Genomic DNA, 17971 nt, shown 5'->3' with positions numbered 1-17971 from the left:
TATCAAAACCACAGAGAGCAGACTACGTCTACTCTGCCAGATTGTCTTGTACCTGTCAAAACCACAGGGACCAAACTACCTCCACTCTGCCAGCCTGTCTTGCCGCTATGAACACCTCAGTGACCTGGCTACCTATGCTCTGCCTGCCTGTCTTGCCCCTATCACCACCACAGGGACTTGACTACCTCTGCTCTGCCAGCCTGTCTTGCCCCTATCAAAACCACAGGGACCAGACAACCTCCACTCTGCCGGCCTATCTTGCAACAATCAACACCACAGCGACCTAACTACCTCCACCCTGCCAGCCTGTCTTGTCCCTATCAAAACCACAGTGACCAGACTACCCTCACTCTGCCAGCCTGTCTTGCCCCTATCAAAACCACAGGGACCAGAATACCTCCATTCTGCCTGCCTGTCTAGCACCTATCAACACCACAGCGACCTGACTTCCTCTGCTCTGCCAGCCTACCTTACCCCTATGAACAGCACAGTGACCTGACTACCTCCACTCTCCCAGCCTGTCTTGTCCCTATCAAAACCTCAGGGACCAGGCTACCTCCGCTCAGCCAGCCTGTCTTGCCCCTATCAACACCACAGCAACCTGGCTACCTCCAATCTGCCAGCCTATCTTGCCCCTTTAAAAACCACAGGGACCAGTCTACCTCCACTCTGCCTCCCTATCTTCAACAATCAACACCACAGCAACCTAACTACCTCCACTCTGCCAGCCTGTCTTCCCCCTATCAAAACCACAGTGACCAGACTGCCTCCACTCTCCCAGCCTATCTTCCCCCTATCAAAACCACAGGGACCAGACTACCTTCTCTCTGCCTGCCTGTCTTGCCCCTATCAAAACCACAGGGACCAGACTACCTCCACCCTGCCTGCCTGTCTTCAACCTATCAACATCATAGCGACCTGACTACCTCCACTCTGCCAGCCTGTCTTAGCCCTATCAAAACCACAGAGACCAGGGGGGCGCTCTTGCGTGGCAACCAAGTTGGCCGCCTAAGTCTACAGCTCCACGCGAGTACACTCAAATAGTTCGGGAATAACACTGTGACTGCTTCTCTCTGTTCCAAATTTTATCTGCCTGACCTCGCAAACATCCCAGCTCCTGATGGAACCAAAAGGACGAAGGCTGACCCGCCCTCACCCGACAAGGCCCCGCCGACGAAGGTAATGGCATCCACCGATGTCATGCTCACGGAATTGCGGCAATTAAAGGATCTTATTAACGTTAATATAGAGGCCACGGCCGCGATCCAAGGGGATTTACACACTATGTCAGAAAGACTGGAGTCCTACCAATCCCGCCTAGATGATGTGGAGACCCAGGTTTCCTCGTTGTTGCTGGCTGCCGCCCCGATCCCGCGTCCCACTAAGGAAATGGATCATATGCACCAAAACATGGAAGATCTCTCCAACAGAAATAGGCGCAATAATGTTCGTGTGTTAGGAGTACCGGAAAGGGCTGAAGGAAATGATATTGGCAGTTTTCTTAACAAGCTGGTCAAAACCAGCCTCCGTTTGGAGTTCGACCAGCCCTTTGAAATAGAACAGGCTCACAGGACCCGTCTCAGCCCCTACACAATTCTAAATATCCGAGGCCGATCATCTTTAATTATTGCGATATCCTCAAGTTCTACAAGTACTCGTAGCTGTGAGGTCTCAGGCACCAGTTAAATATCAGGATTTCACTCTTCTTTTTGTGCCGGATCTAGCTAAGAATAGCGCAGATAAATGGAAGGCTTTTTTGGTGTTGAGACTGCCCCTTCAAGCCCTAGGGGCTAAATATGGCCTGCTCTATCCGGCCCAAATGCGGGTAACACATCATAAGAACATAAGAACATAAGAAATTGCCATGCTGGGTCAGACCAAGGGTCCATCAAGCCCAGCATCCTGTTTCCAACAGAGGCCAAAACCAGGCCACAAGAACCTGGCAATTACCCAAACACTAAGAAGAACCCATGCTACTGATGCAATTAATAGCAGTGGCTATTCCCTAAGTAAAATTGATTAATATCCATTAATGGACTTCTCCTCCAAGAACTTATCCAAACCTTTTTTGAACCCAGCTACACTAACTGCACTAACCACATCCTCTTGCAACAAATTCCAGAGCTTTATTGTGCGTTGAGTGAAAAAGAATTTTCTCCGATTAGTCTTAAATGTGCTACTTGCTAACTTCATAGAATGCCCCCTAGTCCTTCTATTATTCGAAAGTGAAAATAACCGAGTCACATCTACTCGTTCAAGACCTCTCATGATCTTAAAGACCTCTATCATATCTCCCCTCAGCCGTCTCTTCTCCAAGCTGAACAGCCCTAACCTCTTCAGCCTTTCCTCATAGGGAAGCTGTTCCATCCCCTTTATCATTTTGGTTGCCCTTCTCTAATCAGACGAAGCTTTTTCACAATCCTCAGGAGTTGGATGGTTACATAAAATCTTTTGAAACTGCACAGGACATGGTTACCTGAACTCTCTGCCATAGCATGCCCTTTTAGAGGCAATTTGATCCTCCTGAAATCTCACTTATTTGTAATTATTTTCATATAGACATGAGGTTACATTCTGTTTCTGGAGTACTTCGTGATTAATCATGGAACGTTAATTCCCTGTTGCATCAGTTGATGTATATGTTCCTAGAAGAGCTGTGGACTCGGGAGCACTGGTGGTCTGCCTAGAGACCCATCATTGTTATCCCCTTCCTTTTTAAGGGGCTTAAGTGCTTTCCACACCAGTTGTCTACCTTAATGGGAACTGCTATGGCTCCATTTTTCTGGCTCTTCTCTTCTTCTTGTTGGCCTTTCTTTTCTCTCCTCTTTTCTCTCCTTTTTCTCTGTCTCCTCTTTCCTTTTCCTATCATCAGGTATACGGAACGTGGCCTTGACCAACTGAACTCAGCACCTTCATTCGCAATCCCATGGATACCAATATCACATCCTTTACGTTGGTTTCACTGAATGTTAAAGGCTTCTCACATCTCATCAAACGCAAAAAGATTCTTACTTATTTAAGCTCTCTGCAAACGGTCATCGCCTTACTTCAGGAAACTCATTTGAACTCCACTGAATCCCTCAAATTGAAACAGCAATGGGTAGGCCAGGTTTTTTTCAGCCCAGCTGTCCAAAAAAAAAGAAGCATGGCTATACTAATCCACAAACGACTAGATGCAACTGTTATTCATCAATATACAGACCATGATGGCAGATGGAATCTCATTTAATTCTCCCTCAATAAGGAAGAGTTCCTTATTGAGGGAGCTCCCGAGTCCACAGCTCTACTAGGAACATATACATCAACTGATGCAACATGGAATTAACGTTCCATGATTAATCACGAAGTACTCCAGAAACAGAATGTAACCTCACGTTTGCAGAGAGCTTAAATAAATAAGAATCTTTTTGCGTTTGATGGGATGTGAGAAGCCTTTAACATTCAGTGAAACCAACGTAAAGGATGTGATATTGGTATCCATGGGATTGCGAATGAAGGTGCTGAGTTCAGTTGGTCAAGGCCACGTTCCGTATACCTGATGATAGGAAAAGGAAAGAGGAGACAGAGAAAAAGGAGAGAAAAGAGGAGAGAAAAGAAAGGCCAACAAGAAGAAGAGAAGAGCCAGAAAAATGGAGCCATAGCAGTTCCCATTAAGGTAGACAACTGGTGTGGAAAGCACTTAAGCCCCTTAAAAAGGAAGGGGATAACAATGATGGGTCTCTAGGCGGACCACCAGTGCTCCCAAGTCCACAGCTCTACTAGGAACATATACATCAACTGATGCAACAGGGAATTAACGTTCCATGATTAATCACGAAGTACTCCAGAAACAGAATGTAACCTCACGTCTATATGAAAATAATTACAAATAAGTGAGATTTCAGGAGGATCAAATTGCCTCTAAAAGGGCATGCTATGGCAGAGAGTTCAGGTAACTATGTCCTGTGCAGTTTAAAAAGATTTTATGTAACCATCCAACTCCTGAGGATTGTGAAAAAGCTTCGTCTGATTAGAGAAGGGCAACCAAAATGATAAAGGGGATGGAATAGCTTCCCTATGAGGAAAGGCTGAAGAGGTTAGGGTTGTTCAGCTTGGAGAAGAGATGGCTGAGGGGGGATATGATAGAGGTCTTTAAGATCATGAGAGGTCTTGAACGAGTAGATGTGACTCGGTTATTTTCACTTTCGAATAATAGAAGGACTAGGGGGCATTCCATGAAGTTAGCAAGTAGCACATTTAAGACTAATCGAAGAAAATTCTTTTTCACTCAACGCACAATAAAGCTCTGGAATTTGTTCTCAACTTATATGCTCCTAATATTGATGACCCTATTTTTTTTCATAATACCTTTGCCCACTTACTTGCCATTGACGCTTCGTCCACTATCATTGGAGGCGATTTCAATCAAACTCTGGACCCCTTTCTGGATAAGAAATCATTGGCTCATCTTACCATCTCCAAATCTTGCACAGCGCTTAAACATCTCTTGTAGGAATTTGGTCTTTCTGATCCCTGGCGTCTCATGAACCCCAGTGAAAGAGAATTCATGTTCTACTCATCTCCACACTCCATCTGCGCCATTTTTATTAGTGGCAGTCAACGGCCCGAAAGCGGGAGATCACTCCCGGGACCCCCACTGGACCACCAAGTACCTGTAAAATGTTTTTTGGGGAGTCGGGAGGGTGGGGGAAGCTAAGGGGTTAGTTTTAAAGGGTCAGGGTGGGTTTTTTGTTTATCGGCTAGGGCGCAGCCAATAAATAAAACCGCGATCGGGCCGGACGAAAAAAAAAATACGATGTGAATCGGAACTGGAATCCAAACCGATTTCGGTTCCGATTCACATCTCTACTTCCTAACACTCAGTTCTATGCCTTGTTGCAATTAAGAAGCACTTTTCAATCTATCCACACCTTGGATACTTATTTCACTAAATCTCCTTTCCTTGTACAGTTGTATCAGAAACATAGCACGAAAGGCCATTTAGCGTCCTGAATTTATAAAATAATTACGGCTGCTTCCTTCGGTAAACTTCATACTCAATTGTATCCGACTTGGATGCGAGAAATTACTGTTTCTCTATGTGATAATGACTGGAGACATTTATGGGTTATCTCTGCAGGCATTTCATTATCTTCCAGCCTCACTCAGTCATCCTTTTTTCTCAATCATAGAGCTTTATGGACTCCATGGAGGTTGAGTAGAGCTGGTCTCCTTCCGTCTCATAACTGTTGGTCCTGCTCCTCTCCTAAAGTGACTCTAGAATACAGGATTTTTTTGTGTTCATATGTCCATGCCTTTTGCATCAGGTATGGCACACTGTGTCCCTCATCCTTACCCTCAAGCAACCACTCTCTAACACTCTCATCTTCCTTAAGGGAGCGAATCCTTCGCTCAACTTATCCCTTCCACATAGGAAATGACTTGATTTTTTGTTTATTGTCGCTTTCTACAACATTATCTCCAACTAGAAGGGTAGTGATCTGCTCTCTCACCACCTCTGGTGGAACACTGTTTGTATGTATTGTGAGTACGAAAAAGCTATGGCCATCAAATGTAATAGGCTGGTTTCTTGGGCTAGAGTGTGAAAGCCTTTAGATGAATATGTTCTGTCTCATCGTTAAGTCTTCTTACTGGTCAACTGTGTGTTCCGTAACTTTGAGCACCTTGTTAGGTCTTCTTTTCTTTCTTACTTACTCTCTTTATTTCTAGCTCTCTCTTTCTTCTTACCCTCCTTCTATTTTCACTCTTTCATATCCCTCTCTCTTACTCTTCTTTTTCTCTTACCTTTTCTTTCTAAGTTTTGTTTCTCTCCTCTTTACTCCTTTAGTTCATACTTCTTATTTCACTGGACCTTATGATGTTGTTTAATATGGACTTTTCATGTATTTTTGTTATAGTTTCCTAGTTAAACGGTGGTCCAAGTTTCACCTTATTATTCATTGGTTCATGTGTAATGGTTTCTTAATGTCATTCTTGTTATGATGTCCAATAAAAAAGACTAAACATAAAACCACACAGACCAAACCACGTCTACTCTGCCAGACTCTCTTGTACCTTTCAAAACCACAGGGACCAAACAACCTTCGCTCTGCCAGCCTGCCTTATCCCTATGAACAGCACAGCGACATGACTACCTCCACTCTGCCAGCCTGTCTTGCCCCTATCAAAACCACAGGGACCAGACTACCTTCACTTTGTCTGCCTGTCTTCCACCCATCAACACCACAGCGACCTGACTACCTCCGCTCTGCCAGCCTGTCTTGGCCCTATCAAAACCACAGGGACCAGACTACGTCTATTCTGCCAGCCTGTCTTGCACCTATCAAAACCACAGGGAATAGACTACCTTCGCTCTGCCAGCCTAACTTGCCCCTATCAACACCACAGCGACCTGGCTACATATGCTTTGCCAGTCTGTCTTGCCCCAGTCAACACCACAGGGACTTGACTACCTCTGCTCTGCCAGCCTCTTGCCCCTATCAAAACCACAGGGACCAGACTACCTCCGCTTTAAAAAGGAGATAGAGAAGCTTTTAAACTAGAACAAAGGGGAAAGCTGACAGTCGCTCAGCAGCGCATGGTTCTGAGAGAGGTATCTTTAAAGGATACTAATGATGCAATAGAATTAGGGCATCCCGACAGTGAGGTTCCAATAATTAGAAAAATAGTCCAAGTGCCTGTAACTAAAAACTCACCTGAGCTAAAAAATTCTAACTTATCCCTATCAATTAAAAAGCAGAATGAAAATACAAACAAAAAACAAACTTTGAAATGTTTATATGCTAATGCCAGAAGTCTAAGAAGTAAGATGGGAGAATTAGAATGTATAGCAGTGAATGATGACATAGACTTAATTGGCATCTCAGAGACATGGTGGAAAGAGGATAACCAATGGGACAGTGCTATACTGGGGTACAAATTGTATCACAATGACAGAGAGGAGCACTCGGGAGGAGGTGTGGTGCTTTATGTCCGGGATGGCATAGAGTCCAACAGGATAAACATCCTGCATGAGACTAAATACAAAACTGAATCTTTATGGGTAGAAATCCCTTGTGTGTCGGGGAAGACTATAGTAATAGGGGTATACTACCGTCCACCTGGTCAAGATGGTGAGACGGACAGTGAAATATTAAGAGAAATTAGGGAAGCTAACCAAATTGGCAGTGCAGTAATAATGGGAGACTTCAATTACCCCAATATTGACTGGGTAAATGTATCATCGGGTCACGCTAGAGAGATAACGTTCCTGGATGGAATAAATGATAGCTTTATGGAGCAATTGGTTCAGGAACCGACGAGAGAGGGAGCAATTTTAGATCTAATTCTCAGTGGAGCACAGGACTTGGTGAGAGAGGTAACGGTGGTGGGGCCGCTTGGCAATAGTGATCATAATATGATCAAATTTGATTTAATGACTGGAAGAGGAACAGTGTGCAAATCCAAGGCTCTCATGCTAAACTTTCAAAAGGGAAACTTTTAGAAAATGAGAAAAATTGTTAGAAAAAAACTCCAAAGAGCAGCTACAAGAGTAAAAAATGTCCAAGAGGTGTGGTCATTGTTAAAAAATACCATTCTAGAAGCACAGTCCATATGTATTCCACACATTAAGAAAGGTGGAAAGAAGGCAAAACGATTACCGGTATGGTTAAAAGGAGAGGTGAAAGAAGCTATTTTAGCCAAAAGATCTTCATTCAAAAACTGGAAGAAGGATCCAACAGAAGAAAATAGGATAAAGCATAAACGTTGGCAAGTTAAATGTAAGACATTGATAAGACAGGCTAAGAGAGAATTTGAAAAGAAGTTGGCTGTAGAGGCAAAACCTCAGAGTAAAAACTTTTTTAAATATTCCAAAGCAGAAAGCCTGTGAGGGAGTCAGTTGGACTGTTAGATGATCAAGGGGTTAAAGGGGCACTTAGAGAAGATAAGGCCATCACGGAAAGATTAAATGATTTCTTTGCTTCGGTGTTTACCCAAAGGCTTTAGATAGAACAATTAAGACAATTAAATACAATTGTAACAATTATACAGAAAAAAAGGCAATGGTTTAAAGTAGACTATTGCACGATGTAGTAGGGAGGGAAGCATATGACAGGGGAGTAAGTATGAAGTAAAAATATGGGTGGCATTGGAGAGAATAACTGTATTGAGTGAGTTCATTATGTGTCTGGGAAAGCTTGGCTGAAGATAACATAGTCATAGTGGATAACACATTGAAATTGTCGGTTCAGTGTGCTGCGGTAGTCAAAAAAGCAAACAGAATGTTGGGAATTATTAGAAAGGGAATGGTGAATTAAACGGAAAATGTCATAATGCCTCTGTATCGCTCCATGGTGAGACCGCACCTTGAATACTGTGTACAATTCTGGTTGCCACATCTCAAAAAAGATATAATTGAGATGGAGATGGTACAGAGAAGGGCTACCAAAATGATAAGGGGAATGGAACAACTCCCCTATGAGGAAAGACTAAAGAGGTTAGGACTTTTTAGCTTGGAGAAGAGACGACTGAGGGGGGATATGATAGAGATGTTTAAAATTGTTTCTTCTGCACATCCCTAGCAGATAATTCAGCCTTAAGGTGAGTCAATTTCTCTTTCATGGAAGATGGTTTGCCTCAAAATAAAGGCTCCACAATTATTTCATTGGACAGTCCTCATTTTTCTTAATTAATTTTATGGAGAACCTAAGGAATTGCTAAATTGCTAAATTATATTGTTTCCAATTCTTTATGCAGGTGGAATATATTAGAAGAACAAGCCTAGCAGAGGGTGGGTAGTGGGGTAGGATGGAAGAGAAATTAAACAGGGGACACTTTGGTTTCAAATTACTTTCAAAAGCACCCCCAATTTCTAGTAGAGCCAGTATTCTGAGTCCCTCAATTCAATAACAGTCTTGGAAATTAGAATAATAACTAGCTTATCTTGTGCATATCTCTTGTAAAAAGCCTCTGGTCATTCTTGCATACAGGACAGCATGTGCTTAGGAATTTTGTCCCTAAACAGGAAGCTGTAGCTCACCCCTCCCCCAATTAACTAGATGAAACTAGTTTTTCAAGACACCCCAGAGAATCATAGACTTAGATTTAAAATACCAAATAGCAAATATCTTTACACCTAGCCAGCAAACACTAAATGCAGGCAGTAATCCAGAGATAAGATAGCAGGGAAAGAAAGGTATTTAAATAAAAGCATATATATATATTTCTTTTTTTAATTTTTTTGTGTAGCTTAATTCAATCTCCCACATATACAGCTTACAGCACAGCACATCCTAAGACCTCTAATGAAAAACAGCAAATTTGCCAGCAACAACAACAATCCCAGTTTACAATGAGAAGAACAATGAAAAAGAAGTTAGAGGAAAGTTAGATAAATTGTGTATTCTTAAGCTTATCTGGTGCCGAACTCTTGTAAAATGCCTCTGGTCAGTCTTGCATTCAGAACAATTGAAACATAAGTGTATTTTATAATCCACACAGTTTGTAAAATGCTATAATAGATTTCCAGATAAGTGCATATAAGGAGCCACATGGTGTTGTTTGAAAGTCACCCTCTTCAGGAGAGTAATTTTAAAACTATGCATGTTGGTAAAGTCTGAATATACTTTATGCACACAGATTTATCCCATATTTTCAAAGCAAACTTTTGCACATAAATTAGCTTTGAAAATGTGGTACTCGCACAGATTAACTCACGCAAAGTTACACTTTCTCTTATAAATTTTATGAGTTCATTTATTCAAAGGGTGTGATAAGACCCTAACGCACGCGATAAACCCCTATCACACGCATGTGAGGGACATTATCGCCAGCAGTAGCGCGGCGAATAGCACCACCTTTTACGGTGGTGCTATTTGTATGAAAGGCTGCAGCTGGCCGCACCACGGCCGGTGAAATTGCACCATCGTGGTGCAAATGGCTGTGGCCTTTCACAGACCCGCCCCCCCACCCCCATTCACCCCGCCCCCTTTTTCATTGGATTCATCATTCTGCGAAGAATGATGAATCCAATGATGAATCCAATGATGAATCCAATGATGATACTGAAGGGGCTTTGGATGTTTTAAAGCCAGAGAGTCCAAATTTTCCTGAATTTCTGGAGGGAACTTTTTGGGGAACTTTGTTTCCTTCTTTTCAGAGCAAGATAAAACTTTAGGGGTAGATTTTAAAACATTGCACGCACGTGTCCATGTGTGTATGCTACCCGGCACATATACATGGACGTGTGATTTTATAACATGTGTGCACTGGCACACACATGTTATAACATACTGGGTCGGTGCGCGGAAGGTGGGAAAACATATGCAGTTACACGCGGCGACTCATCGGGGCCTTCCCCAGTTCCCTCCCAGTCCGCTCCAATTAAGGAGCGGACTGGGAGGGAACTTTCCAACCCCCTAGCCTGACCTTCCTTCTCCCCGAGTTTTACGCAAGTGATTTAAAATCTCAGTTGGCTAGTTTATTACTTTCTTATAGCTGAATTGCTTTACACATGTTTTCTCTTCTTTTTTTTTTTGCTCACCCTTTTATGTATTTGACATGCTAATAAATTTCTTTGATAGTTATTTGTTGTTGTATTTATTATTTATTTAAACAATTTTAATTCTGCTATCTCCTTTAATTGATCGATGCAAAGTATTTTGATATATTCTTGCAATATTCACATAAATCCTGGTGCCATTTATTGTTAATGATTTAAACTTTGAGAAAAAGAAAGTTAAAAATATATGCTGACTTTTGCATGTATATCGAGTTTTACATGAACAAATCCTACTTATTTCCACATGTAAAATATGTGCGATCGGCGCCGCCTTTTCGGGGCAAGAGCCCTCCGATCACCACCGCTGTCTCGCCGTCTGCCCTGCCGTCTTCCCCGGAGACCACGTGGATGACCGCGGACGCACCCGCCCGGAGCTCAATAGCCCAATCAGAGCCCAGGAACCGGGCCGACGTCAGTGCCTGGAGACCAGCAAAGGCCTTTTAACCCGAGTTCTCTCCTGCGGTACTCTCTTTCCGCCTGCTCACCTTGTCCGGCTCGCGCAATCAGCGGCGCCTTTTCGGGGCAAGAGCCCTCCGATCACCGCCGCTGTCTTGCCGTCCGCCCTGCCGTCCACCCCGGAGACCACATGGATGACGGCGGACGCACCCGCCCAGAGCTCAATAGCCCAATCGGAACCCAGGAATCGGGCCGATGTCAGTGCCTGGAGACCAGCAAAGGCCTTTTAACCCAAGCTCTCTCTTGCGGCGCTGGGCGTCGCGCGCACAAAGGAGTGTGACCTAAGGGGCCTGCCCCTTAGTGCGCCCCTTCTTCAGCTCCCTCTGCCCCAGAACTGCCGCTCAGAACTTGTTCACATAGACGCTCGCATCTCCGACGACCACCACCATCCAGTACTGCATTGGTATATTATGCTCTTTAACCTATGGTAATTGTAATCAGTGTTATTGATTCCCCTTTACTGTGATAGACAGCAATTGATTGTATCTTGTTCTTTTATTCATCTCGCTCATTACACACTACCCGCATTTCCCTTCACTTCCACTATCTGCTCTTTCCCATCAGCCATGCCTCTCTACTCTGGCACAAACATAGCTACCTTTCCCATCCCCCGTATACACCACCCTACACACAGAATCCCCCATCTCCCCCGTCTCCCCCTCACCAACCCGCCAACCCAATGCAAATCACTCCTCCCTATCTTAATCTCTCCTCTGACACAATTCCTAGGACTCAATACACTTTCTCTAGTACTATTCAATGCTCAATCTCTCTCCAAAAAAAACCCTTATCCTCAATGATCTCCTCCTTGACTGCAAGCCCGAAATTTGCGATGTCACAGAAACCTGGCTCAAGGACTCTGACATCGTTATCCTAAACCAGCTTCCTACACTCTCCTATGATATATTCCCCATTCCTAGACCTAAAAAATGAGGTGGAGGCATCTTCCTAGCAGTTAAAAAGCACCTCAAACTTAGACCACTGAACATTAGCACCCCACCCAAATTCGAAATTGGCCTGTTCAAATCCCCTGAACTCCAAATATGCCTTGTCTACACCCCCCCGGCCTCCTAGAACACAACCCTTCCCCTCTTATAGAATTTATATCCGATAACATTAACATTGAAATACCTGCCATCATACTAGGAGACTTCAATATCCATGTAGACTCAAATCCCCTCTCTCCATCCTGTGAAACCCTCCTTGACTCACTCCATAAGAACATAAGAAAATGCCATACTGGGTCAGACCAAGGGTCCATCAAGCCCAGCATCCTGCTTCCAACAGTGGCCAATCCAGGCCACAAGAACCTGGCAAGTACCCAAAAACTAAGTCTATTCCATGTTACCATTGCTAATGGCAGTGACTATTCTCTAGGTGAACTTAACAGCAGGTAATGGACTTCTCCTCCAAGAACTTATCCAATCCTTTTTTAAATAGAGCTATACTAACTGCACTAACCACATCCTCTGGCAAGAAATTCCAGAGTTTAATTGTGCATTGAGTAAAAAAGAACTTTCTTCGATTAGTTTTAAATGTGCCCCATGCTAACTTCATGGAGTGCCCCCTAGTCTTTCTACTATCCGAAAGAGTAAATAACCGATTCACATCTACCTGTTCTAGACCTCTAATGATTTTAAACACCTCTATCATATTCCCCCTCAGTCGTCTCTTCTCCAAGCTGAAAAGTCCTAACCTCTTTAGTCTTTCCTCTTAGGGGAGTTGTTCCATTCCCCTTATCATTTTGGTAGCCCTTCTCTGTACCTTCTCCATCGCAATTATATCTTTTTTGAGGTGCGGCGACCAGAATTGTACACAGTATTCAAGGTGCGGTCTCACCATGGAGCGATACAGAGGCATTATGACATTTTCCGTTTTATTCACCATTCCCTTTCTAATAATTCCCAACATTCTGTTTGCTTTTTTGACTGCTGCAGCACACTGAACCGGCAATTTCAATGTGTTATCCACTATGACACCTAGATCTCTTTCTTGGGTTGTAGCACCTAATATGGAACCCAACATTGTGTAATTATAGCATGGGTTATTTTTCCCTATATGCATCACCTTGCACTTATCCACATTAAATTTCATCTGCCATTTGGATGCCCAATTTCCAGTCTCACAAGGTCTTCCTGCAATTTATCACAATCTGCTTGTGATTTAACTACTCTGACAATTTTGTTTCATCGGCAAATTTGATTATCTCACTCGTCGTATTTCTTTCCAGATTATTTATAAATATATTGAAAAGTAAGGGTCCCAATACAGATCCCTGAGGCACTCCACTGTCCACTCCCTTCCACTGAGAAAATTGTCCATTTAATCCTACTCTCTGTTTCCTGTCTTTTAGCCAGTTTGCAATCCACAAAAGGACATCGCCACCTATCCCATGACTTTTTACTTTTCCTAGAAGCCTCTCATGAGGAACTTTGTCAAATGCCTTCTGAAAATCCAAGTATACTATATCTACCGGTTCACCTTTATCCACATGTTTATTAACTCCTTCAAAAAAGTGAAGCAGATTTGTGGGCAAGACTTGCTCTGGGTAAAGCCATGCTGACTTTGTTCCATTAAACCATGTCTTTCTATATGTTCTGTGATTTTGATGTTTAGAACACTTTCCACTATTTTTTCTGGCACTGAAGTCAGGCTAACCAGTCTGTAGTTTCCCGGATTGCCCCTGGAGCCCTTTATAAATATTGGGGTTATATTTTCTATCTTCCAGTCTTCGGGTACAATGGATGATTTTAATGATAAGTTACAAATTTTTACTAATAGGTCTGAAATTTCATTGTTTAGTTCCTTCAGAACTCTGGGATGTATACCATCTGGTCCAGGTGATTTACTACTCTTCAGTTTGTCAATCAGGCCTACCACATCTTCTAGGTTCTCCATGATTTGATTCAGTCCATCTGAATCATTACCCATGAAAACCTTCTCCATTACGGGTACCTCCCCAACATCCTCTTCAGTAAACAATGAAGCAAAGAAATCATTTAATCTTTCCACGATGGCCTTATCTTCTCTAAGTGCCCCTTTAACCCCTCGATCATCTAACGGTCCAACTGACTCCCTCACAGGCTTTCTGCTTCAGATATATTTTAAAAAGTTTTTACTGTGAGTTTTTGCCTCTACAGCCAACTTCTTTTCAAATTCTCTCTTAGCCTGTCTTATCAATGTCTTACATTTAACTTGCCAACTTTTATGCTTTATCCTATTTTCTTCTGTTGGATCCTTCTTCCAATTTTTGAATAAAGATCTTTTGGCTAAAATAGCTTCTTTCACCTCCCCTTTTAACCATGCCGGTAATCGTTTTGCCTTATTTCCACCTTTCTTAATGTGTGGAATACATCTGGACTGTGCTTCTAGAATGGTATTTTTTAACAATGACCACGCCTCTTGGACATTTTTTACTTTTGTAGCTGCTCCTTTCAGTTTTTTTCTAACAATTTTTCTCATTTTATCAGTTTCCCTTTTGAAAGTTTAGCACAAAAGCCTTGGATTTGCACACTGTTCCTCTTCCAGTCATTAATTCAAATTTGATCATATTATGATCACTATTGCCAAGCGGCCCCACCACCGTTACCTCTCTCACCAAGTCCTGTGCTCCACTGAGAATTAGATCTAAAATTGCTCCCTCTCTCGTCGGTTGCTGAACCAATTGCTCCATAAAGCTATCATTTATTCCATCCAGGAACGTTATCTCTCTAGCGTGTCCCGATGACACATTTACCCAGTCAATATTGGAGTAATTGAAGTCTACCAATAATATCCAAAGCTTATTCAAAATACAACGATTATGTAAACACTACTGAGAAAACATCGTACAATAATATTTCAATTTTAATATGTGTATTTTACTAAATATGATTCGTTTTCTAACCTATTACGGACCGTCATAACACCCATGGTCTACACGCATTTTATGCCTGTGTTCTCAGCCACATTGGGTCATCTTTAATCATCAGTTCTAAAAAACTTAAACAGTCTTTTTTGTGTTTGCACTTTTTTCTTTTTTTCAATGTTTTATAATTGTATGGTATGAGGAAAAAGTACTTCCCTTAATATAGCAAAGTCTCGCTGTCATATGGGTCCCACTCAGATATTTCTACTGCTGCATATGAGCAATTGGTTGCCTGTTTCTTCAGCGTTACTGCTTTGCCGCACGGGTCTGTCCCTCATTTGTTGTTTGCTAGCGCCACCTCGCTGCCGCACAAGTCTGGTTCCAGCGCCGCAGCGCTGTTCACAGAAGTCCGACGTACATTTCGCAGTGTTGCTGCTTCAGGGACTGTAAATATACTCAGAGAACGATTGATTAAGATACTTTTTAACTCCACATCTGTATCCAACATTTGCAACATTTCCGATCTTTACGCCATATCCTTATTCAGGCTTCTATGACATTTTCCTATGTCGTTGGTGCCCACATGTACCACGACAGCCGGCTCCTCCCCAGCACTGTCTAAAATCCTATCTAGGTGACGCGTGAGGTCCGCCTTCTTCGCACCAGGTTGGCATGTTACCAGGCGATCCTCACGCCCACCAGCCACCCAGCTATCTACATTCCTAATAATCGAATCACCAACTATGACGGCCAACCTAACCCTTCCCTCCTGGGCAGTAGACCTTGGGGAGATATCCTCAGTGCGAAAGGACAATGCATCACCTGGAGAGCAGGTCCTTGCTACAGGATCCTTTCCTGCTGCATCTGGTTGGTGCTCTCCCATCATTTATTTATTTTATTTATTTATTTATTTAAAATTCTTATATACCGCACAATGGGTAGGGGTCTATCCGTCTAGGTGGTTTACATATTTGCACATACACAAATAGTAATACATATTGACAAACATTTCATAAAATCTTATACAAGCATGTTAAAATTCATAAAATAAGCAATTAAATTGACGAACCTAGTATAAGTTGTATGCTTGGGTGAAAAGATGTGTTTTTAACTGTTTCTTAAATTCTGTACGGTTGGCTGTGAGACGGATATGATCTGGGAGTGTGTTCCACAATATTGGACCGGCGACAGAAAATGCTCGTTTACGGGTTAATGCTAGACTTACGGATTTACTTCTTCCTCCAAGGCAGCACCAGGGCTGCCAGTCTGAAGTTGGGACTTGACTACTATGTCCCTGAAGTTCTCATCTATATACCTCTCTGTCTGCCTCAGCTCTTTCAGGTCTGCCACTCTAGCCTCCAGAGATTGGACTTGTTCTCTGAGAGCCAGGAGCTCTTTGCATTGCATGCACGTGTACAACTTCTCACCAGTGGGTAAAAAATCAATATGTGACACTCGATGCAAAAGACTGGGAAACCCCCCTCTTGCTGCTGGACTGCTGCCTTCATCTCAATTTTGATCAGTTCCTAGTTAAGTTTTAGGTTGCTATGGGAGTAGGAATGTGTCCAACGTCCTTTAAATATATTAGTGAATTCACTATGTGTCTGGTAGTGGCCTACCGGGATCTGATCAAATTCTCAATAAAGTTTTTGTTGATGGTTTTTGTTTTTTTTTGTGAAAGTGGCACCTGCCTATAAATTAAGGGATGAGCTAGGGGTGTGTGGGTGGGAGGGTTGGGAAATACAAACAGTCTAACTTCAGTTAGTCAGCCTGAGTGACTCACTGCTCTCTTGATTAACAAATGTTGGTCCCTATTCAAACCCAATCACACTACCTCAACACCTTTCCAAGGTGAGTAACTGAGCTGAAATATTCAACTTTTTTACTTAGGTATACACTGCTCCTAGCTTATTTCTAGCTTCTGGCTACTTTTTGGGTTGGGTTTTTTTTTTGTGGGGGGGGGGGTTTCAATACAAACACTCAGTTAGTATTAAATACAAACACTCAGTTCTTTAAAAGTCTGGAGAACACTCAGTTCTGCAGACTTTTAAAAAAAAGAAATCTCGCCCAAGGAGTTCCCCAAGGATCATCTCTTTCCTCTACATTATTTAATATTTACCTTACACCACTATGCCGGCTACTATCAAAACTGAGTATTCAATACTTCATCTACGCGGATGATATTCAGATACTCATACCAATCACCAGTACTATCACAAATGCCTTGATCTCTTGGAATGCAACCTTATTAGAAATTAAAACAATTCTCATGGGCATCCAATTGGCTATTAACACCAATAAAACCGAGCTTATCATTATTTCACCTCCAAAAAATGCATCCCTGAGCTATGATAATCTTTCAAATGACATGCCTACTATTACTCAGCAAGTACGCAGCCTTGGCGTCATCTTTGACAGCAATTTCACATTTAAAAAATTCATCGCTGATACAGTTAAAAGTGGTTTCTTTAAGCTACATACACTAAAACGTATTAAACCTCTTTTATACCAATATGACTTTCGCACTGTACTACAGGCGACTATATTATCATAGATTGATTACTGCAATGCTTTGCTACTTGGGCTTCCTAAAACTACAATTCAACCCTTACAAATTTTACAAAACGCAGCTGCCCGCATCATCACTGACACAAGCCGCCATGAGCACATCACTCCAGCGCTTCAATCATTACACTGGCTACCCGTGGCATCCAGAATAATATATAAATCCTTAACGCTGATTCATAAAGCCACCCACAACAGAGATATGAACTGGTTCTCTGATCACCTTCAATTCAGAACATCAATCCGCCCAACCAGATTCCAGCATTTAGCTAAACTGAAGATCCCTGCACCCAACCTGACTAATCTGTCCTCTACAAAAGAACGTTCTTTCATCATTGCTGGATCCAGACTATGGAACACCATGCCATCAGAATTACGACAGGAAGATTGCTATAAAAAATTTAAACAAAACTTAAAAACCTGGCTATACAAAAAAGCCTACTATGCTTGAACTGGGTCCTTTGCTTTGCGTTCTAGTTTAATCCCACAGTCACTCATATTCTGATATTTATTTTCGTTATACAAAGTTTTTACATGGATTTGTATTCTTTCAGTTTTTAATG

The sequence above is a fragment of the Rhinatrema bivittatum genome, chromosome 4, assembly GCF_901001135.1.
Source record: "Rhinatrema bivittatum chromosome 4, aRhiBiv1.1, whole genome shotgun sequence".
NCBI classification, from domain to species: Eukaryota; Metazoa; Chordata; class Amphibia; order Gymnophiona; family Rhinatrematidae; genus Rhinatrema; species Rhinatrema bivittatum.
Note: the sequence above shows the minus strand (reverse complement) of the source record.